The sequence below is a fragment of the Cygnus olor genome, chromosome 6 (genome assembly GCF_009769625.2).
Source record: "Cygnus olor isolate bCygOlo1 chromosome 6, bCygOlo1.pri.v2, whole genome shotgun sequence".
Taxonomy (NCBI): Eukaryota; Metazoa; Chordata; class Aves; order Anseriformes; family Anatidae; genus Cygnus; species Cygnus olor.
Window position 1 is genome coordinate 18,809,789 of NC_049174.1, and position 24,557 is coordinate 18,834,345.

At 37.3% G+C, this 24,557-nt stretch overlaps 2 long non-coding RNA genes across 9 annotated transcripts in view; one reads left to right on the forward strand and one right to left on the reverse strand.

Annotated features, from left to right (window-relative positions):
- LOC121072101 overlaps nucleotides 1-24,557 on the forward strand; it is a 63,378-nt gene that overhangs the window by 5,087 nt on the left and 33,734 nt on the right. For all 8 annotated transcript variants that reach the window (XR_005820998.1, XR_005821003.1, XR_005821000.1 and 5 more), the window contains exons 4-5: nucleotides 11,707-11,770; nucleotides 17,914-17,972. This is a non-coding gene — a long non-coding RNA (uncharacterized LOC121072101). The remainder of the gene's footprint in view (nucleotides 1-11,706; nucleotides 11,771-17,913; nucleotides 17,973-24,557) is intronic.
- Nucleotides 1,805-24,557, reverse strand: part of LOC121072102 — a 41,217-nt gene continuing 18,464 nt past the window's right edge. Inside the window, exons 2-4 of the long non-coding RNA XR_005821004.1 lie at nucleotides 23,801-23,886; nucleotides 6,739-6,800; nucleotides 1,805-2,135 (exon numbers count right to left, since the gene is read on the reverse strand). This is a non-coding gene — a long non-coding RNA (uncharacterized LOC121072102). The remainder of the gene's footprint in view (nucleotides 2,136-6,738; nucleotides 6,801-23,800; nucleotides 23,887-24,557) is intronic.

Genomic DNA, 24,557 nt, shown 5'->3' on the forward strand with positions numbered 1-24,557 from the left:
TGCTCCTGGAAATAAAAGTTTCTCAAATTTGTTACTGGTGCAGCACACTGGGCACAAACCTACGGACAATAATAGTGTGAATTACAGTAAGTTTGTGATACAATTTCTCATTAACAAAACATGGTGCAGCGACCACCTTTTGTATTGTTACAAGTTTAGCAGCATGTTGCACAGAGGTGCTATAAACATTTTTCTGTGTGATGACCAGTATCAAAGCCTTTTTTGTGGAGTGGCATTTTGAACAGATGGTCATTTGATTTGCATGCCTGAAATCTGAGCCCATATCCTGAGACGAATTCCAAAAAGAAGTGGAGAAACCACACAGCAAGATATATGCTTCAAATTATTAATGTTGACAACATTATGGATATGCATAGGTTTCATATTTTTAGTTTAGCTACTTTATTTTGAATAGGATTTTTCCTCCATGGGATTTTTGTTGAATTCTTCCCATCTTACAAAACTAGATGAGCAGGGGAATGAATGAGTCTGTTCTGTTTGATACATTTCCCCAGTTTTGGCAAGACCTAAAGAGCTGGGCTGGGAATACAAGGCAGAATCTCACAATCTTATTTCACAGGAACAAGAAAGCCTACTGAAATAAATAAACAAATTCTAACTTCCTCACAAGAGTATTGTAAAGATTAATTAGCTGATGAAGTACAGTGCTTTGAAGATGCAATGCTTTACATAAACATTCCTTTATTTTATTAGTGTTTAGATCTACAGACACATCAACGCACTGGCTTTAAACAGAAATTTGTATGCACAGCTCAGGACAACGTAGGGAATTTTAAGAAGATAAATACCAGGAAAAAACTTCACAGTTGCTAAAGATAGGAGGCAGGGTGGGACTCAGACTGTGCTACGTCCCTTTTCAGTAGGAGGCAGTAGAACTTAGTGCCATGTTAGAAGCTCATGGCCTGCTACCATGCTCCTCAACTCTGTGAGTACAGGGCAGACATAGCAGTGCTTCTCCAGGGATCCAAATCAAACTGATCAAATGGGTCTGAATCATGGAGGTGGCCAAGAGGAACTGGCTTTATGCCCAGTCATAGGCATAGGGTTCCTGAGTCCTAGACTGGCTCTCTGCATATGCACAAGGGCCTGACAGGCATGTTATTTCAACTCTCCACTGCCTGAAAGCAGACGTGACTCTACAAGCGTTCATTTATAATACACCAGCATGCACCTAGGAATTCCACTGTACCTTATTCACACTGCATTGTCAGCTCAAATGTCTCACTTTCTCTGGGACATACTTAACTTACCATGGATAATGGAATTAATCACTGGATTGTAATTATTCACTCATTCTTTCACCTAAGGTACAAAAACAAGTGAAGTTCGTATTGTATCTGTGTGTAATTCCTTATTCTTTTATCCTCCCTAGCCAGTTTTACTGTATTTCAGCAATCACAGATTTTAGGCAGAAAGAAAGGATGTTTTTCCTTAGCTGCGTGGCGAGATGATTAGCATCATATGAAAGCATTCAGTGCTTTATACTTACTTGTACAGTGCAGTATAAACTGTTATAGGTAAAAAGCATAGTTTTTGCATGTGACAGAACCCATTGGTATAGTATTTCAGTGTGCCACTTCAATGCAGCTAGTCTATTCATTACAATACAGTAAACATGTTAATCATTTCTGCAAAGTTTGGTTCACAGAATTGCAGATTTTTCAGAGGGCATGCTGGGGCCACCAACGTGCACACATGAAAACAAATAATAAAATTAAGCAAATAAAACAAGAAAGACGAATTCAATCATTTACATGGTAAAAATTACACAGTATACCTCAGATGTATATAATGTTTATATTCTTCTTTTCACAGCTTTGAAAATGCACCTATATCTATATATCTACTTGCAAGCATACATGCAAATAATTCAGGCCAAATGGCCAAAGAGTCAGCTGAATACATCATAGGCAGCCCTAATAATGTATTCTGGCTTAGGAACAAAAGTGAACAAATTGCTGAGTGGGAAAAGAAACTGCCATAGCTGTGGGCTGGGTCCTGACTGGTACAGACAGGAGGCACTTGGTGGTTAAAAATCAGACTGTTGAGTTGTGTAACAGGAATCCCAACTGTAGTAGCCCTGTAGTCAAATAGCAATCATGAGGTGCTGCTACCTGTGTGTAAAAAAAAAAAACAAAAAAAAACCCCGATGCATTAAAAATATGATAATTACACAGTGCTAGCATAACAACAATACCTATTCCAAAGAATGTTTTTTTTTCACATGTAAGTTATAGAGAAAAGTTACACAAATCTTAAATCTTTAAGTGGACAACACAGAGCAAATCTTTACAGAGATGTTCTGTTGTCTTCAGTGTTCTCTGATTTTCATGATGAGAGAAAGAATCCCCATTTCAGATTCTGCCTTGTTCCCTGAAATAAGTAACGTTCATGCTTGACATCAGCTTTTAAATACTCTTGAAGAGCCCCTTTTTATAATGCTTCTTTCATAGTGGAAAGATGGGAAGAGCAGACAAACAGAAGCTAAGACGGAAAGTAAATGAGAGGGTAGCACAAAAAGAGGGTGAGAGGTAAATACCAGACTGAAAAGAAGAGAGATTGCTGGGTCAGAAGTTCATTGACTAAAAGTGTGTACAGGATCTGAATTTTTCAAGGACAGTAAGAGAAGAATCTCATTTACAAAATTCCATGCAGATAAAGAAAAATGAAGTTACCATTTGGGAAGTAGTAGGGGGCAAAGACCAAAGACCTCTTAGACATTAAGCACCTTCTCATTGACCTAATAGCTCATCACCTGTCAAGTATCTGGAAGTGTTGCTGAAAAGTGAAAGGGAAGTGACAAAATATTGCACAGTTACTGACAGCCTGTATTACCTTTCCATAACCACAACTTAACCCTGAAAAGGCGGGGATTAATCCCACGTTAACATTTTCTGACATGTCAAATTTTGCTTTCTTCTTCTGTTTCTGTTGACTAAAGCTGCATTTCCTTAGTAATTTAGGGCCTCAAACTATCAGTAGTTTGTTAGCCAACCTTTGCCAAAGCACAGTTTCTAAACAACGCAATTAAGAGGTTTGGAGAGTTTTTTATCTTTGTGCTTTTTACACGATGTAATAAAGTTTCTAGGGTGAAACCAGTGTGGATGGGGATACAGATACTACACTTTTTTTTTTTTTCCTGTTGCAGCACAATCCCAGGAAAACTTAAAACAGCAAAGTGCTGTTTCACTTCTGTTGGTGATCTTTTCAGGGTTACTTACATAGAAGATTTTAGATTTTCAGCTAAGGTTTTTCAGGGTTGAGGGATGTACACTCTACAAGCATTCACTGCCGCCTACTAACCCTTCTCATTTCACTTTGGCGGAGGAACTGATTTATTCTAGGCTTTCTCCTCTCTCGAAGAGAGGAGGTTATAGTATCCTTCTATTGAGAATGCATTATACAAATCCACCAAAAACGCTTCAGTTAATATTTGCTTGCAGACAAGCCAAGGATATATGCAAATTGTACGACTTCCATTTTTGAAGACATTTTTGGTTTTGCTTTCAATAAGCCAAGAAATACTATGTCATCTTATTATAATCTTGTAAAACATTTAAATATATGAAACTAACATAGGGCTTCTTTCCCTCTGGGAGAGAAGACGATGAGGATAACATGCCACTGTCCAATTACAGCAATATATGTATCGAAGTAAAAATATTTAAACAGATGTTATAAAAGACTTCATTTCCATTGCACAGCAGAAGCACATCTGCTGTGCTTTAAATACTTCTTATCCATGCCAAAGGAGTACTATGAAGAGAAAATGCATTTTTATGTGCTTTTCCTTTGAGTTTAACCTATGAGAATATGGAAAGAGCCTTTTCAGTAAGAAAAAAGGCACTGATTGTGATCACTTGACATTTTGTGTTTGCCCTACAGCTGCCATTTGTGAGTACTATGGAAATCAAGTCCCAGCTCTGGATTTCTTGCCTGATCTTTTAAAAACCCTGAATATTGCTTAAAGGGGATTGGGCAGGAGGGAAAGGAGACACAGCATGGTGCAGGATGAAAACCATACAAAAATGCTGCAGTGCTGCACTCGTTTCCCACCTATACATTTCTAGGCATTAGCTTATTGTTATTGTTCTTTACAAAGAATATATTTAATACCATAGTATCATCACAAGTGATGACGAAGTGCACCTACACTGACGTTATGATACAGCCTTGTTTCGGAGGCATGCTTGAATTTCAGTATGAATGATTCAAGCACATATGAGTTCCAGACTCAGGTCCAGAGTAGTGACCTTAATTACTTACAAGGTAATACCATAACTCTTACATTTGCTCATTGGTGATTCTAGAAGACTTAATATCTAGCAGATATACTTATTGAGAAACTTCTACCTCTATTAACTATGTACTTTACTAACGTAATAAACTCACTATTAAAAAAATCTCCAGCAAGCAGACAGCCTTCTGTCCTAGGATTACTCATGTTCACAAACCTGGTATACAATCCTAGTGTCAACAGGTACAAAATCTTTTATTTTGACCATGTAAGTTTATCCATAAGATATTATTAAAGCTAACAGCTGGGTGGGGCACAGGAAGAAGGAAACCTTGAAAGCTTTCATGTTATACAGAATCTTCTGGGAACCCAGTGTGCAGCAGTCTGTCAGGGGATCCACAACCAGATAGATGCACTACTTCAGTATGGTGGCAAGAGCCACCATATCTGTACTTCAGTGTGGTGGCAAGAGCCCAAGAAAAAACTCTCTGAGACACAGAAGTTTTGCCGTTGAACTACGTGAGTTTGGAGTGGGAGTAGAATGTAAACGTTAAGCACATGGAAGTGATGTAGAAGTAGTCCTGTATATCCTCTAGACCCTAAACACAGGGCACAGGATAGGCGACATTGCTCATCACTCTTTTCCTTGGGGTTTTGGAAAAAACAAAATGGAATCTGTAATCCCTCACCCTAAGGCTGCTGAGTACGAGAAATACAAACACATTTATTTTGCAGGTACACAAATTGCCAGCATTTTTGTACTATTAAAAAGCACTGCAAGAGGATTAATGTGCTAGATATAAATTCTACAGTTGTATGAAGCTTTTGCGCTTGCAACTGCTAAAACGTGAAGTCACATTAACTAATATTGTGCTTTAATGTATTCTAATGTACTCTACATTTTCAATTATTTCAAAAGCAGAGTTTATGAAAATCATACTCATTTTCTGGCAGAAGAATGTTTGATGCCTTAGCAGACACCTCAATTATAAAATGCTATACAAGAGGGATTTGAAAGTAATGTTTTAAAGATTCATTTGCCTTCATTTGTAGTGGAAGAAGCTTATGAGATTTTTATGTCTTCTCATAATACTTTCCTCCTGCTTTCTTTAAATCTTTTCTGTGTCTTGTTTTAGAAATTTGAACTATTGCCTTTTGTTTTAAGCATTTTTATTTTTCTAATTTTAGTTTGAACTGAACATCTTATTTTGTCATGGCACACAAAATAGGATTTGTATGCAATCTTAACAACAGCTTTTTAAATTTCTCATAAATTAAATTAAAAAAGGGTCTGAATGTGAATTAGTTCAGAAGTGTAGTCTAGGGACCTTATCAGCCAAGTGACCCTATCAGCCAAGTGACCCTAGCGCTGCTTTGTAGAAAGATCATTATTACTTTTCTGAATGTTTTTGCTGTTTAATATTCCATTGCAAGAAACAGAACTGTTCTCTCTGTCCCTACCACTGCAACGTGAATACCTGCTACCTTCTCCAACATTACCATAAAAACAATTTGCGAAGTGAATTGAATTCACCATTGTGCATGGTCCATGCTTTTATTCTTCACTCTATGAATATAATTAAATTTAGCTTTCCAGACAGTAGACAGAGGAAGAAATACTTTTAAGTGAACTGCACAGCTATGTATCAAATGAAAAAAACATCTGACTGGGAAATGTGTTGGAAAGCTTATGCTGAGAATTCCAGAAATCCTCTTCAAAACAAAGTATCTGAAAATAACTTCCTTCGTTTATTAAACTGGGCTTTTTCAGTTTCTGATAAAAATAGCAAATCTTCTTAGACTGGAGAAGTTAGATAAAATTAAATCAGACTTTTTTTTGAAGACAGATACAGCTATTGGCTCACAAGTCATTGAACAATAGCTTGCTGGAGGTAAGGGAGGCTTTGGATATCACCAGAAATATTATGACTTAGTAATCACTAGGAAAAACAAACAATCAAACAAATAACAACCATCTCTCCTACCTCCAAAAGCAGGATTAGAAAGTCTTTCAGTACCAAACTACACTTTTGCAAATAAGAGGGAAACAAGAAAAAGAAATCTGGAAAAATACAAATCTAGGAGATAATTATCCGTTTAAATGTGTGGGGCAAACGAAGAATTTTCTGAGATTATTTAGCCGAACATTGTTACTTTATTTATCATTCTAACCATTGTCAGGAAGGATCTAAAATCATTTGAAAATAAGACAGAAACTAATTAACATTTTATGTTCATTTCTGAACATTCTTACACATTTGTAACGTTAGCTCATTCAAGAATTCCTTGGATTTCAGTGCTGACACTGACTTGGGATGACTTGCTTTGCACAGGGAGCAATTGGTGGTAGTTTTCTTTGATGTTTTCTAATACACCTATCATAATGATTCTCCATGCCAAATACTAACTGAAGGGTCATACCAAATTTCACTGTAGAAGACTCTACCAGCCACTGATTAATCCCCTGTTTTCTATAATACCTGTTTATTCTTCTCCTCCGGCTCTGTGAGATTCTGTAGTTGCAGATTCTGAGCTTCCCCTGCTGGATAAAGTAATTTATTAAAAAAAAGTAAAAATGCTGCATTTATCATGGCTTGTAAGATCACAATTTCATCATGTAAAACTATGTGAAATATGATTCATCGTCCAAAAAGTTTTTAAATATTTTTATAATTGTTTGTCTCAGTCACAAGTTCACCAACTATATGTATTTAAGTAGCTCTCACTGTTTCTGTTTGCAGATAAAAATGTGATCATGTGATCCTTTCAAGATAAACTGCAACTAATTTTAAACATTACAATTAGGCCTTCTTTACTTTTCTAAACAATCTCACACAATCGCTCTGTTGAATACAACTCTTTGAATTGCGAAATGGTCACAGAGAACTTTTTAAATGCCACAGATATTTCAGTACTGATAACATGTGATGTGTGGTATGTCATTCAATCCCCCCTGATAATACAGCATTTTTGCCTGTGTGTTGCAAATGAATCCACTTGCTCCATATGCATTTTGTGTTTTTGCAACTACTCTGAATTCTTAAGTTACTTCTACTGACAATATAACCAAGTCCTTTGTGTATCCGTTACTTGGATCTAAATCCAAGCTTATCTTGATCTCTTAAGATTAATTCTTCTGGGTAGAATTAAGAATAGATATTTTTTCAAGAAAATTTTGCAGCTTAAGGTGAACAGGACTGAAATCATTCCTAGTCCACACCTTACCTCCCAACGTGCCCACGGCACAAAACGGAGGCATTCTTACCATTTGAAGCTCCAGAGCAGATGGAGTTTGGCTATTCTGAGTTGGGGTCAAAGGGTTTCATATTTCCCTCAGCTCAAGCCTTGTAACACTTGGTAAACATTAGTCATAAACCAGGCTTCTGCATGTTGCCCTTATCAGTGTGGCTGGAAGGAAAAGTAGCTTATTTTGTGAACTGGGGTGGCTTGAGCAGAGATTTAGAATTGCCGTAAAGTCAACACTGGTCTTCTGAGGCCATTAGTACCGCCTGACTTCTGCCAACCAGACGAGCAAACTGTTTGTGTTTGCTCTTGAGCTTTGTTCTGCATGTGGCAGAGCAGAGTGTTAACAGAGGAAGAAATGGACCAACCAGAGTGAGCTTCTTGTAATTAGCTGAATATGACTGCATCGTTCAGTGTTGCCTCTGCAATTTGGCAATGCTATCTGTTGTTCACTTTTGAAGAGGTATATTGGGCATGCATTTAACAGCATTTGAGTTTATAAGATTACATGCGAACACACGTTTGTAGCTGTCAGGAGCAGAAGCTAAAATATTTTCAGTGAACTCCACTGCCGACTAAACAGAAACTGTCACCAAGCAACGCAGAAACACCACTTCAGTTATTCATGACTCGGAAACACGATTTACCCGATGTCTGCCTCCCCCTCACCCGCCACCTTAAATGTCTAGATTTACTTGGCCTGCTTTATTTCACTGATCTGCAATATGTTATATACCAAAATTAAAAGAGCCAATCTGGAACTGAATCATCTCCACCACAAAAATTAGAAGAAGTGTTTAATAGTGCTGAGTCCATAAACTCAAAATAGCTTCACGTGGAGAACAAGATAAGGAATAAATTAAAGAAATGCTTTGCAATTACATTTTTTTTTCCTTTATAAAACTGAACAGGGCTTTTTACTGAGAGATTTGGAAGGACAGCTTCACAAGCAACACCGCTTTCCCAGTAATACCAGTATCTGTGCCTAACTCAGTAACTCATCACTTGAACCAAGTCAAAAAGACTTCTTCCCAACATTGTAGTAGCACTGGCAACATGAATTTCTACAGACGTCTACAGTGACTTTAAGCCAGTATGTTATGCAAAACGTTTGTCCTGCTGTTCTACCATCCCTGCTAATTCTGTTCTCTTTCCCCCTGCTCTTGGTTTCAGTGGATGAAAGAAAGTAGCAGAGCTGCTACTCAGCACAGTCAAGAGCAAGAAATTACCACAGAGCATCTAGCATTATGCAGTAAGCAACTTTTCTCAAAGTCAGGATGGTATCTGTACTGGTTTATACAAATACAATGCATAGGAATTTATTGAGGAGTCAAAATTTGTCAAAACCTCTCATCTATGAAGAGATCTAGGTGGTCTATAGTGCTCTTTTCCTGCGAATGCCATGTTATTTATCCCATGAGTCATTCCATATGAAATTATACATTTCCACAGTATTTCAGCCTCTGTCTGTGGACAAACAAGCAATCTACAATGAAACGTACTTTTCAAGCTACTAAGCTACTAGTCACCAGTGGGTTTATAAAGAGTATCATGAGTTCATGATGCCATTGAAAAAAAGGGCAGGCAGCACCTGATACTGCCTTAGGAGTCCAGAATTTCAGGCAGAAATCAAGTTACCAGCTGTGTGAGTTTCTGCCTTGGAAGATGTGCAAGGTCAAAGTTAGATAACTTTGTAATGTCAACACGATGGGAATTCTGGAGGGTTGTACCTTTTAGGTGTTTTCTGTAATAGCACCTTAAATCTAAACAGAGCAAAAGGTCATTAAAACAAGAAAAGAAGTCGTTTTTGCTTTTCACTGATGTGACGTCAAGTTAGCTGTAATGTGGAAAAAGATACTGCATTTTTTGTACTGAAAATGTATCACATGCAGCTGCTGCTTAATTATAAAGGGCTGTGGTAGATGTTTTTCTTTTTTTTTTTTTTTCCAAATGGAAACAGATAAGATTCTCAAGTGAAAAAGAAGCATGCCTGCACATATGGCTGTATTTCACCGTCTTTTAAGAATACATGGAGTACTCTGAAAGCAAAGACAATGTCTCTGTCGTTATTTAATGTGTGAAGAATATTGCATCTCTTTTCCCCAATTGCCAGTGTACAGAATGAACTCTCAGAAAATGTTGAAGTAAATCCTTCATTTGCCATTATGATTACTTCTTGGATAAATTATGGAGTTTGAATTTCTATATCAATTTTTATCAGTTTCAGATTTCAAAAAATAAATAAATTTTAAAATCATCAATAGAAATATCTACTTTGGCCATCTAAAGCACTTCTTTATGTTTTCATATTTTGGCACAGTCATTAAAAAGGTACCATTTTAAGTTTCACTGAAAAATAACACTTTTTTTTTTTAAATACCTTTTTAACCAATGGTAGTAACTATTCAATATTTTAAATAGTTCTTTAAGAGACTGGGCAACAGAATGAGACACCTGATCTAGCTTGGGTCCTGGGAGCAATCTCCCAGCATTAGAGCTGACCTACGTGTATTTTGATTAGCTCGATGAGAGCCCCAGCCTTGTCCAGCTATTCTGTTCTCTTTTGGAAATAATGCATGAGGCATAGTAATTAACCTTACACAGTCCTTTCCCTTGCTGTGTATTAATCACATTTGTGTGGGGTACACACAGGATATTGGTATAAGATTTCCCATTTCCAGGTTGGTTTGGTTGTTTTTCTGTTGTTGTTTGGTTGTGGGTTTTTGTTTTGTTGGTTGGTTGGTTTTACATGTGGGAGGACAACTCCTTCCTAATCTCCTTTTATCCATGCCATTGTACCTCTGTATGACAGGTACAAAGACAATGGTCACTGAACACAGTTACTGTTATGAGGTGACATCTCCCTAAATGTTACCATAGGCAAAAAGAGCTTCAACAAAAGCAAAGTAAATAGGCTGCTTCTTGGCTGAGCTTGGAGAGACACCTGCCAAGAAGACAAGGAGCTTTCAGAATTGTAAACGGTGCAAACGAGAAATAAATGAGTTATAAGCCTAGTGTTCTCCTCAAGCTGTCCTCCTCCCCCTTGGTTACGGTCCAGCAGCTTTTTAGAGATTTGTTTTCAGGCCAATAAAAGTTCTCTTCTTCCTACCTCAACCTAGGGCCACATTTGGGCTAGCAGTAATCCCCTCATACAGGATGTTCTTTGTGTCCCTGTAGCCTGTACGTTCAACAGGCTTGAGAAGAGGAAGCAGTACTCCTAGTAGGCTGGAAAACAGCAGGAACATGTGAGATCTGGCAGATTTCCTGATAGAGCCCAGAACCTGGGTGCTTGATATCCTGAGCCTGTTTTAAAAGAGAGCAAGGCAGATGGAAAAAGACAGTTTTCAGCTTCTCTCATCTATCAGACCAATCAATAAGGATTTTCAGAAGTTCACGTCTTTTCAAAATCCAGCTTCTACAGCCAATTGTCTTTTATGTGTTAAGCCCTAAAGAGAGGATTTTTTTTCATTCTGAAGCTCTTACCATGTTGACATATAACTTCATCCCCTACAAGGTCTCTGAAAATACAGCACCTGGCAGGTATATCCAGCAACAGTTCACATGGCCTGAGTCCCCATCATCCAGATTTGAGATTTGTTTGGAGCACTTCATGCTACTTTTTGGCCCACCGGTGAAGGACTTCCTGCTCACGAAAGTTAGAGCTCAGAGGAGAAACTGTTCGGGTCTCAAACTTGAGTTGAATGAAGATGCAGTTACAATGTACACCTTGAGATCGCATCCAGCACCCCAGTAATGACAGTTGTTTATTACCATGCAAAACTGAAACAGTCCAGATCTGAATGGATGAAAGGAGCTTTTCATAGGACCTACACTTTTGTCTTGAAGAATCTTTTAAAATAAACAGCAAATCATGATTTTATTCTCAGAGGAAATGATGAAATAAAAATGCCTTAATAGACTACATGCATATGTAAACACATTTATGCTCCTTTGCAAGTATGATGCATGGGAGTACTCTCTGAGTTACAGCACCAAAGCAAAGCCCATTACATTTTTAACAGCCCCCCAAAAGCTATAGCAATCTCACTTGATCCCAGTCTAGCCATAAAGAATATATTTCTTTCCTTCAGAGTATTTCCCATTGCCCCTGTTTCCATTACCTGATTCTTTATTATTCTGTATTTCAATTACTTTTGTTGTGTACTCCAGTTTGAAACTGTCGTTTTGCTCATTTTCTCTTTCAGCTTGTTGGGACACCTACCTTCCTATGGCCACACCCTGCAGGACTTCGTGACCTTGCAATGATGGGTAAGTGCCATGAAACTGCCCCTGCCCATCCATTTATCTTTCAGCACAACATTAAAATCCTGGGCTTTAGAATGTTTTGCTTGTCTGAACAATATTCAGCCCTCAGTGTCCTTATAGCTGATTGTGTGAAAGATGCTGTTCAACAGTTCTAGGAATTTTCCCATGCATTACTTTTCTTTGAAATACCCTCAGAAGAGGAGGATATTGGCTGTGTGTGTCATAGGGCTTCAGAAGCCTTTGTTTTTCATCTCAGTCCACTGACCAAAGAAAGATGAGTCATTTTATTATGTCTGCTGTCTCCCATTGGTTTGTTTAGGTTTGCACCTACCTCTTCCGGAACAGAAGAAAAGATTAATCACACAGACATGCTGGTACACAGATGACAGAATGAGAAACTGAAACACTGTTCTGAGTTTGTCATGTTTTGTTACCTGAAGAGCTGTGTGCTAGGACTGGTTCCTTGCTCAGAAGGTGGTCAGCCCAGGCAAGGAGAAGAGGGTTCCAAATAGTACAGGACTTCACAGCTTGAGCTGACAGCATTTAAAATGCTAATTTCTGAAGAGTAAATTCAGTTTGGGAAAGAACAAAGGAAATTTAGTAATTGACATCAGACAAAGAGCTGATAGAAAGACTCTATGAGTGTTATGTTGTTTCCTTATGCAGTCAACCATTTAGTGTAAGAGAATAATATTATTTGAAGTACGTTTCTGCATTATTTTCAATAAGAATATTAGAACTGCAACAGGGCCTTTTCATTTCTTTTGGGCAGGGGATCAAGATGAAAAGCAAAAGGTTCCAGGAGCTTAGTGCCAACACCATGCTTCCATAGGAATAAATCAAAATTATGACAGCTACTCCATAATGAGCGTCTTTTCATGATTATGTTCATTAAGTAAATGTATGAACCAGACACTGCTGAGAAAAGGCAATATTTGATGCACAGTTGATCGTCACTCTAAGTAGTACAGTACAAGATGGAACTTAACTGGTTTTGTTTTTTAAATTAACCTGAAAAATCAAAATGTGCATCCATTTTTATTCTGTTATTCTGATTATAACAGAAGAGTGTTGCAGTTAGAAAGTTGTAGACAGCAGAATGACAGTCAGTAACTCTTATTAGATAGATGGGTGTTTTGTGTATAAAATTGCTATGTCTTATAGCACTTCTTAACTCTGTGCTGAAGCTTTTAATCAATGCTACTCAGCCTCCGAAGCTGCACCATTCTCTCCCACACCCTCTCAGGCTTGCCTTGCCACTACTTTCTTAAAGTGCTCTCCTCCTACAGGGGATCTGGTCAGCAATAGCAGCAGCTGCGGGAACAGTGTGTTCAGCATGCCAGACTGAAATTCATGTTTCAGGAATGTCTCTTGGGGGGGTTGAGCAATTCAGTCAGATTTCTAGTTAAAAGCCTTTCACTGTAACACAATTACCCTGCAGTAGAGAGGAGGAATGGTCAGCACTTGTTTGCTACAAATGTGCCTTGCAAAACCACTATTACGAAATCCTTCCTCAGGTGAAAATCCCACTGACAATGGGATTTATCTGTGATAGAATTACAGGCTGCTCTACTGGTGATATAAGGAAAAAAACAGAGCAATCAGCAATGTTTTATGTATTTTCAACATCAGTTTGCCCAAAAATAACATATTTTTTTTCAGTCTGAAAAGTAGTAACTAACACTGGCCAGCAGGACCCAGGAAGGTGGTTGGGGCCATTTGGAAAAGCATATATGTTATTTTTTTGTGGTTCTGACTGATTCTCATTATCGTACAAAACACGGAAAGCCCTTGTAATGAATAGATCATCTGCCTTAGGCAGGTGGGGCATTCTCACTGACCAAGTTACTGATTTAACTGGCCTGTAGCCATCCAATTTGCAATTTCCATCACATATTCTGCAATTCTGGCTTAGTCTGAGTCATGGCCAGAAACAGGAGGAAACCGCCACTGTCTGGCCAAACTGTCTCATCTTGCAATACAAGTACAGTGTATTTTTCTGCTTTGTGATTCCCACAGTCAAGTCCTAGCCTCCCAGCCCACCAGGGAATAAAAGCAAGGGTATCCAAATTTGGTCCTCCTTAGACCACCTTTCTGCCTTCTGGTAAGTGAAATGAAGGCTCACAAAGAACAAGTGCAGCAGAGAATTTAAGCACACAAATACTAGTGAGAGTTGTATGAAACAGGGTAAGAAGAAAAGAGCAAGGGATGCTTTGGATGCTTTACAGATTATTTAGTCATAGAGCCAGAGACTGTGACAGTAATTAAAGCTTAGCGGGGGCTTGGGGAGGAGATAGGGCCAGATCACCGACAGAGTTATTTAAGGCATTTCTTTCCAACTGAGCTGATATCTAAGCAGAGGGAAAAGAGAAGAAGGAAAATCGAATAGGTGAGTAGTGGTGAAAGCAAAAAAATGGAGGGAAAAAATCTGAGAGAGGTAGTGTGGGAGATGGAGGAAAGCTGCTTGGAATTTGTCTCTCAGGACTTTCATGGATTCACTCAAAGAGCTCAGGACACAAAAGGTGGTTTCTTATCTCAGGATAACAAACAAGCATTTTAAAACTTTGTACATGTACTCATCAGCAAGCAGTATGACAGTGAAACACCTAGGCTAATGTGCAAATCATCTGGTTGATTCCAGTAGAATCAACCAGAAAAGATGATAAAGCAGAGAGCTTAACCAGTCAGATCTACACAACCTCTTTCGTTTTGCAAGAATTAGTATCTAATGTTTGGTCTGACATGAACCTTCCTGGTCATGTAACTTGAGCAGTCCCATGGCAGCATAATTTTTCTGCTTTCTTGAGGAATCCAGAACTGATATACTTTCAAAAGTTCATCTTGTAAAGGATTAAAGAGATGCAGCAGTTAGGGTCTGAGAAGGGGCAATCTGTAGACTTGTCAGACAAGTCTGTAACCTGGTTATAGGACAGAAAGAGAATCTGATGTGATAGCAAGGTTGCTGGTCTGAACAGAATGAGAAGGCAGAACATCTGAAACAGAAGGAAAAGAAAATTAATTCTTGTAATGTTAAATTTGAGCTAGTGATCCAGATGATACTTAAAGGAGCCATGTTCTTTTCTTCCAACCTACTACATAATAATAATGAATAGATGGGTTAAGTTAAATTAGGCTTTTGAAAGAAATGCTTTGTAGATAAAATTAAAATGAGAGACTTCAATTCACAGTGCAAGCATGTGTAATCACTCAAAGGTACATGTGAGACAGCAGTGAATTTAAGCGGACTGGAAAGAAGTGATTTCTGGAAATATCTACCTACCTTTGTATAGGGGAAGAGCAAGAGAAACACAAAAAGCAGGTGAAAAAGACTAAGAAAACATGAAATACAGCCTCAAATAGCACTGGCAGAATGGTTGCTAGAAAAAATTCCATACATTTTGTGCTGAAGCCTGGTGAAGTTACAGGCAAAAGAATTTGCTTCTTCTTGTTCCGATCCTCTTATAAGCACAAAATCAGATCTTCATGCATTCTTCGATGCAGCTCTCTAAAGAGATCCCCTGCTCTTATCATTATCATTCCAACAGAAACAGTCCGCAGAATCTCAGACTCTGGATAACCATTTAGGCCAAGAAGCTATAACAATAATAAAAACCTTTTGTGTCCTTCAAAATGAGTCATGTTGTTCAAAAGGTAAGAGGGTTTTACTCACAGTGAATAGCAGTGATGATTCAGCAATTACATTTTCAACAGATTGTCAAACAAACTGCACTGAACTATAAGAATGCATCTGCACTGATCTTGTGGAAATATACAAGGGGAGTTGTTTTTACATGACTAGAAATGAACACATTACTCAGAACCAGAAGTACAAAAGAGAGAATGAGCAGCCAAGTTTCCCAGCAGACAAACCTAACAGATTTCCAAACCCTCTTGAAGTCTTCTTTGATTGCCATCCTGGAAGAACATTTTCATAAGCAGTTATCTGGATTTCTTTTAAACTAATGCATTCCCATCATTTAGCTCCAGGTCACTACTGAAGGCCTAAACCACACTGCTACCCAATTCTGTGCTTCCAGAAATACTTGAGAATATGTCAAATGTAAAAAATATTTGACAATGCAAAGTAGCACGTGATTAGTTGATCACAAATGGGTACTGGTCTGTCAGAAGTTTTGCATACAGAGATTTTTGGGAGATCCTTGAAGAAAAATAACATCTACCTTTGTAGCACCTAGTGGAAGGGTATCTTTTAGACAGATCGATTGATCTCTACTACAGCAATTCCAAGCGAGTATAGTCTCTCTGGATTCCCATTAATTTTAAAAGGCCCATGTAGATAGTAATATCTATGTATGCAATATAGAAATTTATAAGTCTCTGTGTGAATATAGAGCATTTTTCTATCAAATTTAGGAAGATCTGAATAAGACTCAGCTGCCTATGATGCAGTTCTCTTTGAGACTGGACCAGCCTTTGAGCCACATCCATCCCTTTCATATTCAAATGAAAAGGGTACATTTAAATCAGTTTAAGTTATAACCACCACTTTATAATTTGAAAATCAGTAACAATTTATGGTATTTATAAAGGAAGCAGTACTTTTTTCTTCTGAGATACAGGTAAAGTGAAATTTTCAAGAAAACATGATATAAATACATTCTAAAAAACTTTCCCAGTTATACAAAGAAAAATGATGTGGACCCATATGCAAATGGCACTAAGTCAAGTATTTTTAGAACCATCCAAGTAAGGGGTTAGAGTTCGAAGACTTTAAAATTCAGATTTATTTCTAGCTGAACAAAATATGTAGTGTTGACTTCCTGCTGCTTAAAAGGCACTGAGCAGATTCCACCAAAACAAATGGAAAATGGCCCCCAAGCAGGATCGCATAAGGCAGACCAGCCATGCTCCTGCACTTTTGTGTCCATTCTGCTTTTCTTACAGTTCTGCAATCTGCAATGTTCTGTTTTCCAGCAAGATGGAATACACCATAATGTGTTTCTGTGTATGTGTACCCATGCAGAAGCCTATGTGAATGTACGTAAATATTTGTCTGCACACAGTTATTTACGATAAATATATATAATACACTTTGTTCTACATATTAGCATTCAGGCTCTGGCTGCCAGATCAGAACATTTTATGTGTATGTATTGCTTGGAAAATGACAAAAAAAAAAACAAACAGCTGGAATCTTTGGCAAGCCAAGTAGTACTGCTCACAATCAGTATGTAGAAGGTTAAATTTAGAGTCAGAATTTGTTTTTGACATATTTTAAAAATAACTGACATTTGTCCTGGGAATGTACAATATCGAGCATGCATGAGCAATCTTTCTACATCTGAGCACTGTAGCAAAACAGAAAAGAAAAAAGAAAGAAAGGAAAGGAAAGGAAAGGAAAGGAAAGGAAAGGAAAGGAAAGGAAAGGAAAGGAAAGGAAAGGAAAGGAAAGGAAAGGAAAGGAAAGGAAAGGAAAGGAAAGGAAAGGAAAGGAAAGGAAAGGAAAGGAAAGGAAAGGAAAGGAAAAGGAAAGGAAAAGGAAAGGAAAGGAAAAGGAAAGAAAAAAAAAAAGAAAAAAAAAAAAAAAGAAAAAAGAAAAGAAAAGAAAAGAAAAGAAAAGAAAAGAAAAGAAAAGAAAAGAAAAGAAAAGAAAAGGAAAGAAAAGAAAAAAGAAAGAAAAGCTTTCAAGCAAAGAAAAAAAAAGCAAAAATGCAACATGACTGTGAGATATGTAAACAGGAGAATAAGCTGCAGGGCACAAGAAGTAATCCTTCTGCTCTTCTATATGTTGCTTAGGCCACAGCTGAAGCACCTTGTCTGATTTTGAGCACTGTATTTCAGAAAGGTTTCAGTGTGAGAGGACTAGGGAGTCATAATAACAGTCTTCAGAGATATAAAGGCCATTCTGAAGAGGAGAATAATAGTATGTGTTTTCCCTGTTTACTTTGCACAAGGCAAGAAATAATAAACCTGAACAAAGTTTAAAATTAGTCATTAAGGGGAAAAAATCTAATAGTACATATACTGAAAGACTGGAATAGATTGTCTGGGGAGATTGTGGGTTGTCTGTAATCAAATTCATTTAGGAAGAAATAAGGTAAATCTCTATCAGGAATTATAGAAATAAAACTGATCCTACTGCACAGAAGGAGGATAGGTTAGGTGACTTCTGGATTTTTTTCCAGACCTACAATTCCATGATTCATTGAGAGGAGTCATGTCATGCCAAGACGTGAACCATCTGGTAAGTTGTGAAATTTCCTGAGTGTACAGCGTCTGAAAGGACAAATTCTGGTTCTGTTCATATTCAATTTGTATTAGTTTCCTTTCAGCACAAGTTTTTGCACAGTTTAGGCACCTGTTTCTGATAATCTCTTTTCTGTTTAATCACTCACATACAAGGTTTTTCAAATGGATCTTTTGGATTTGCCTTGGAACAGCAATAGGCCGCTCTACTGAAATTTGCATCCTTTCAGATTGTTTTTATATAATATAGTAATATACATATTTAACAAGTAAACACTATTTTATTATGAAATAACTTAGTGCTTGAAAATTGGATCAAATATTGTGTTTATGGTTTAATGTCTTAATTACAGTTGCTTTATGTGGATTTTTGTACTGATTGTGCTACTACTTCATTTATTTACAGTGTGTGTCCAAACTGATGGCCACTAGTAGTTTCATGCTATCAACATGGCCCATAGCTGTTTCCATTTTCCTTCCCTGTTCTTGTTTTTTAATCCTTTCTCCAGGCTTTTCCCTCACCTCCAGACTTACTAAGCTTGATCCACAAAGTGAACAACAGTGAAAAAATTCAAAAACAGTACTTGCCCCCCCCCCCCCCCCAGAATATAATTTTAAAGCAAATAATGATGATATAGAACTGTTGGAAGTGGAACATAATAGTAATAAAACTGACTTTTTCTTGACCTCAGATTTGCTTTTAAAGTTATGGAATATTTCCAGTTGTGTGGGTGTATAAAAGAAAGCAGGAACTCCAAGTACTAACTACACCAGGTTTAACTTCTCTTCCCACTCACAGAGCACCACTTACATATGAGCAGATCTAGGCTATCAAACTAACACACCAAACTGTTTTGATAGCCATGTGTTTTCTGTTGTTCTTTACAAGAAGCAGCAGTAACAAAAATATTTTCATTCTTAATAAATTATTGCCCAATTTCCTCATTAAATTAGTTAGTAATTAAGTCAGTCCAGGATTAGTTAAGAGTCAACATACCAGTAAGCAAAAACTATACTATTAACTTCCAGTTTATCTGTGTGATGCAGTACATTTAGCTACAAAATCAGCAGAGAGAACAGGATTTCTGTCCCTCTAGAACTCTGGTGGTCTAAAACTTCAAGCTGAGCATCCAGGCTCCTATTAATTTGTGGTCCGACAATTAGAATGGACAAAAATAATAGACAAAAATGGACAAAAAATACTGGACAAACCGCATGGCTAAAAAGAACCAAAGGTACCATTATATGTATAATGTACTATCATCTGCAGTAAACTTAATATAAAAAAAGCATTAAGTCCAGCACATTCGTCCAGGCTTTACAATTGCCCTGCATGGACTTGACTCCTTGAATGAGGTTTAAGAAAGAGAAGAAGAATAGATCATATTCAATTTCTCTGTTTGTTTTTTTGTTTGTTTTTAATATCTTGCTGCTGATCAACATTATATAAAGATTGTAGAGATTCTCCATAAAAATAAGCAAGTGGTTTATTTATTGTGTGTAAGCAAGTAGGTATAAATCAATTTATCGCAAGTGTCTATGGCAATCTGTGTGAAATGTAAGCTCATAGAATAGTATTATATTCAGCTAAAAATTAAAATCCAAATTAGTTGCAAAATCCTATCATTATAATGATTAAATCCATGGCTTACCTAAGGTTATATTTCAAATGAAATATTTCTGAATTTATTTTAAATGCTGTGACCAGACTACTTTACAGCACATGCTTAGTACAAAACCCCACTACTATAGCAGCCTGTCATCCTTCAGCCAGCAGCTTTATCTTTCACTAGATTCTAAAATGCTTTTTTGCCTTCATTGTGGATGTACAGTTGAAGCAGCATATTTCCCAGCAAGGCTTTATAGCATAAATGCAAACTCAAATTTTCAGAAGCTGAGCCAAATTTAACCTTACTTCCATATTTGGATACTTACCACTATAACTGAGATAAAGAAAGTTAAACAAATCACTGTCAGAAAAGTCTTGCTGTTTTTCTCAGCGACAAAAAGTCATGAGGTGCTACAGTTCAACTATCTGTGCAATTTAGTCTGAATCATTTCTTCCTCCGCCCATGCCCTCCAGGTGTATCCAGCAGCCCTCCAGGATGGGCCATTTTTTTCAGGAATTATTGGAAGGGTATGTAGCGTTACCAGAATGTCACAAAGCCAGAACTAGGCTGGATAGTAGCCATTTACATTTGTGGTCCATGAGAGTCCCCATTTGTGGTTGAAGAGAAATACACACTCCATCTCCTTTTACGTTCTTGAAATCTGAACAGTAAGTAAACAGAAATTTGCCAGAAGGAATAACCTTTGTCAGTAGTTTCAGAGGAAAATGCTAAAATAGCATGCAGGAATTAGCCTTAGTGATTCTTCTGGAACAGAAATGTTACATTTGTCACTCTTCATCAAATCACTGCTTTGACCAGTCCGTCATTCAGCCTCTGACAGTGGCAAGTACTAGGTTTTTCAGAGAAAATACAAGGAAACCTTATATAGGACAATAACAAGGTACCTTATTATAGGTGTTTTTTCATTTATGGCCCAGTTGGCTAATTTGTATTGCCGTCTGCTTTTATCTAGTCCATGGTATTTGTGGCTGTTCTTATAGTCCTTTAAAAATTAATTATTCTTTTGTTCAGTCCTGCTAATCTGTTGGTTTTGCAGATACCTCATCCTAGTGAATGTTTCAATTTATGTATACATTGCATCTAAAATATATTTCAGGAGTTTTAAACATAGGTTTTTTTAATATATGATGGTTCTCTGTTTCATCTCTGCTCTGCTCTTGGACTCTGAGAACTAGTAATTGAAAGTAACAAATATGCTTTTTATATGTCTTCATTACCTGTTTGCTAATATTTGCAGGGCAATGCAGGCAGACTTTTCAGCCCTTCTCATTTGGACATCCATACAATGTGCTTTGTGTTTGATCCCTTTTCTTACTTCACCCGTTTTTTTGAGAGTAGTTGTTCAAAATTTGAATGTAATGTTTCAGAGGGAAAGAAAAATTGAAGTGTGTGTGCATGAGCAGCTTAGCTAAACAGATCTGCTGTGTAAGCCCGGTTAGCTGCACAGCATACAGGCAGTGCTTAGGGTATGTTCACCAGCTGATGAGAACTTTCTGTCATGGGGTCTCTCAAACCTGTAGGTCCAGAATCTGGGCACTGGAGTCTGATGCCTTCAGAAAGCATTGATGTGGTGCCGATGGCTGAGGCATTGTTTGGATGGTGGGGAGCCATCTGTGTAGGTAAAGTGCAGTATCTTGTGGAAGCTTGATTTGGTCTTTTAAACCATAATCTGAATTGTTGTTTCTGTTTAAGGTTTAGTTGCTGTACCATCACCATCTTCTCTCAGGCTAGCCAGAAAGGGCCAGTGCAGTCAGTGTAGGCAAGAGCTAGGAAGCATTTGAAGTAAGAACTGACTGCTGCACTCAGCCATGTCACAGTGCTTGAACACAGACTGAATGCTTTTATTGCACTGAAGACACAGGAAAGATTTACATCTTAGCTATACAAGTTAAAACACAGAAAGTCTGCACACATTGTGCTTCATTAGGGAGATCAATTTTTGTCTGGCAAGTAACTGGAAGTACATAAGATTACAAAGATAGACACTATAAAAATGTGATGACTAAAGTGATTTAGTGAAAGATCATACCATATTTTATCTCTACTGTTGCTAGAGTGGGTATCCCTGTGCTACAATGGGTGTGGCAAGGCTAAATGTTTTGTAGGGTGTAAATTGCATATTCCCAGAAGCTTCTGAGCGAAAGGAATGTGCCCATATGCTTTTTTTTCAGGCACCTTACCTTCTGAATATTCAGAGTACTCGTCATAGGTCTTGCTTAGACTAGTATAAACTATGTGGAGCTTTCTTGTTGGGTTAGCAAAGCTTACTATAAGGAGCAAAAGGCAGATGGATATGAAGCTGGCTGCATGCCACAGAAACCAATATGCTTTAACTGTGTTGACCCAATGGGCTGCCTAGGCCTGAACACCTCTTACTGAAGTTCATTTGAACTGACAGACTTAATGGTTTTAAATGTAAGTGAATAGATCTAACACGCAACGTATTGACTTCTATAGTAATTATCTACTACAGGCCCAGTTCACCAGATCAAAAGACAAAATCAAGACTCTTTTCATACATATCATGATATATCAATATTCTGATGGTTGCAACACTTCTTGCTCAACTGCAAGTTTCAAATTCGTTTCTATACAGAGGAATTCTTACCACTTGACCAAGTAACAAATACAGTAAGGCTGAGAAACTTTTCATTAAATTGAACCCTCAGAAAAGATACTATAGGCTTTGGGGAGGTGATGCTAACTGCTTTTATGCCTTTCTTCTACCAAATGAAATATTGACGAAAAAGGTTGATGCCTGTTTGGCACGGGCTGCAGTCTAAGAATGACAGCCCTTTGATGGCAACAGGGGATTTGCGCAGAGAATTCACAAGGTTTTTCTTTACCTTCTGGATAACTCTTCATCAACACACCTGCATCTTAATGAGAGACTGATAATCTCAAACTTAGTAAAAAACAGCCTAAATACATATATTCATTTTTAAATTAAATGAAAATGATCTTGTCAAAATAATACAGTGGTCTCAAGAGTCTTAAAAGGACCTGAAAAGATTTACAACAGGCAAGCCTTTGTAACAAAAAGAGAATCCCTTCAACACAGTAATGTACTTCTTATGCTTAAGTAATAAGAATAGAGTGACGACTGAGAGCCAATAAAAAATGATTTTATACATCTTGTAGGCAGTTTGAAATAACTGCATGTCAAGACTTGTTACACCACTGGGAACATACATGCTATTTGTGTGCAAGTTACAGCCTGTTATTTCTAGACCATTATTAGGTATAGAATAGTTTTACTTCTCTGACCAGTCAGATATAGCTGAAGACTCTGAAGGAAATATAAACTACTTCTAGTTATGTGTGCTGAATTCAAATGTCTAAAAAATCAAAACATGGTGTATTTCCAAGAACAAATATTTTCCGAGAAAAAAATTACAAATTTCCAGGTAAAAAGCTATTTTAACTACAGGTAGTGCTTATATCTAAGGAGCACTTTAAACCGTGAAGATGACCTAAAAAAATGATAGGACTTGGCACAGATGTCTGCTTTATAATTAATTAATTTCTTTTGGGGAAGTATTTTTCATCCTGAAAAAAAATCCATATTACAAAAAGCAGATTATAATAACAGTTATGAGTTAAAACTAAAAACAAAAGTGACTGTTTGAATTGTCTTTCATATATCTCATCTAGTTTAATGTCTTATATACTGGTAAAATACACTAATTTAATCCCCTGCTAGACAATTAATTTAACAACAACCAGCTCTTAAATAATCTTTTGATGAAAAGCTAAAACTGACTTACTGCCAGTAATGACAGGAGATTTCCATATGCAGAGAAAGAATTCATATGTATCTGTGTCGATCACCTTGTATTAGTCAATTTGGTAACTGGGCAATTCATGTCAATTTTCAGGGGATCATTCCCTGAGATGGTAATGCTGTTGCTTAAATATATATATATACATACACACTCTTAAGTTGTTTGAAGTTGTTTGTTCTGGGTAAATTCCTGTAAAAGGTCAAATTTAAAGACTATATGACCTTTGATTCAGAACAAAATCATGGTTCACAGAATCACTGGGGTTGGAACTGGAGATTGTCTAGTCCAGCCCCCTGCTCAAAGCAGGTTCTAGATGACTCATACCAAAACACCCCCTGCTGATTCACACTTCTATTCATTTTCTTTCTTTTTTTTTTTTCCCACCCATTACAACATAGGTCTTAATTCACCTTTTCATGATATTTCCGAACAGCAGTGATAGGTGCCTTGGAAAACTTTTACAAAGCAGGTAGACGGTTTCTTTGGATTATATCACCTATTAAAAAAAAAAAAAAAAGGTAATCATTTTCATTATTTTGTGATGCCCATGATATAAGATCAAACTGGAATCAACTTTGCTATGACATTATTTGTGCCCTTCAGCCTCTTCTGTCTACACAATTTGTTTCTTTTTTATTCTTTAATTTTGCTCTGTAGTCCTTGTATAGAAGCCATATTGTTTCAAGACCAAGATCTACAAATAGCTTAGTGCACTGACGATGCACATGCTAAACAGCAACACTTCTGGGATGAATATTCCACTCTGAGTAATGCAACAACAGTGGTTCTTCTCAGATGCCTATAATATAATTACACATACTATATATCTGTGTTATTCTTTATAATATTACAAGTAAATACCAGTAAACAGACTAAGATTCCAATTTTCTAACCTCAGATAATAAGTAATGCTTCCTGTTTCTCTGTTGTTTTTCTTGAGGTTCCTTCCTCAGAGCTCAACACAGTGATGTTGGGATACTTCCCCCTGTACCAGTATGGGAGTAGGGAAGGTAGTTTTCATTTGTTCTGCTGGCTGGAGTGATTTTTTTCAATCGTATGGCTATTTCCTTTTAGTGTATTAGAATTCTTTAACTTGAGCCAGATTAAAAGTGAACTGTCTATATAGCAAACAATACTGAAGCAGAAGGGGTGGGAGGAACACCAGAA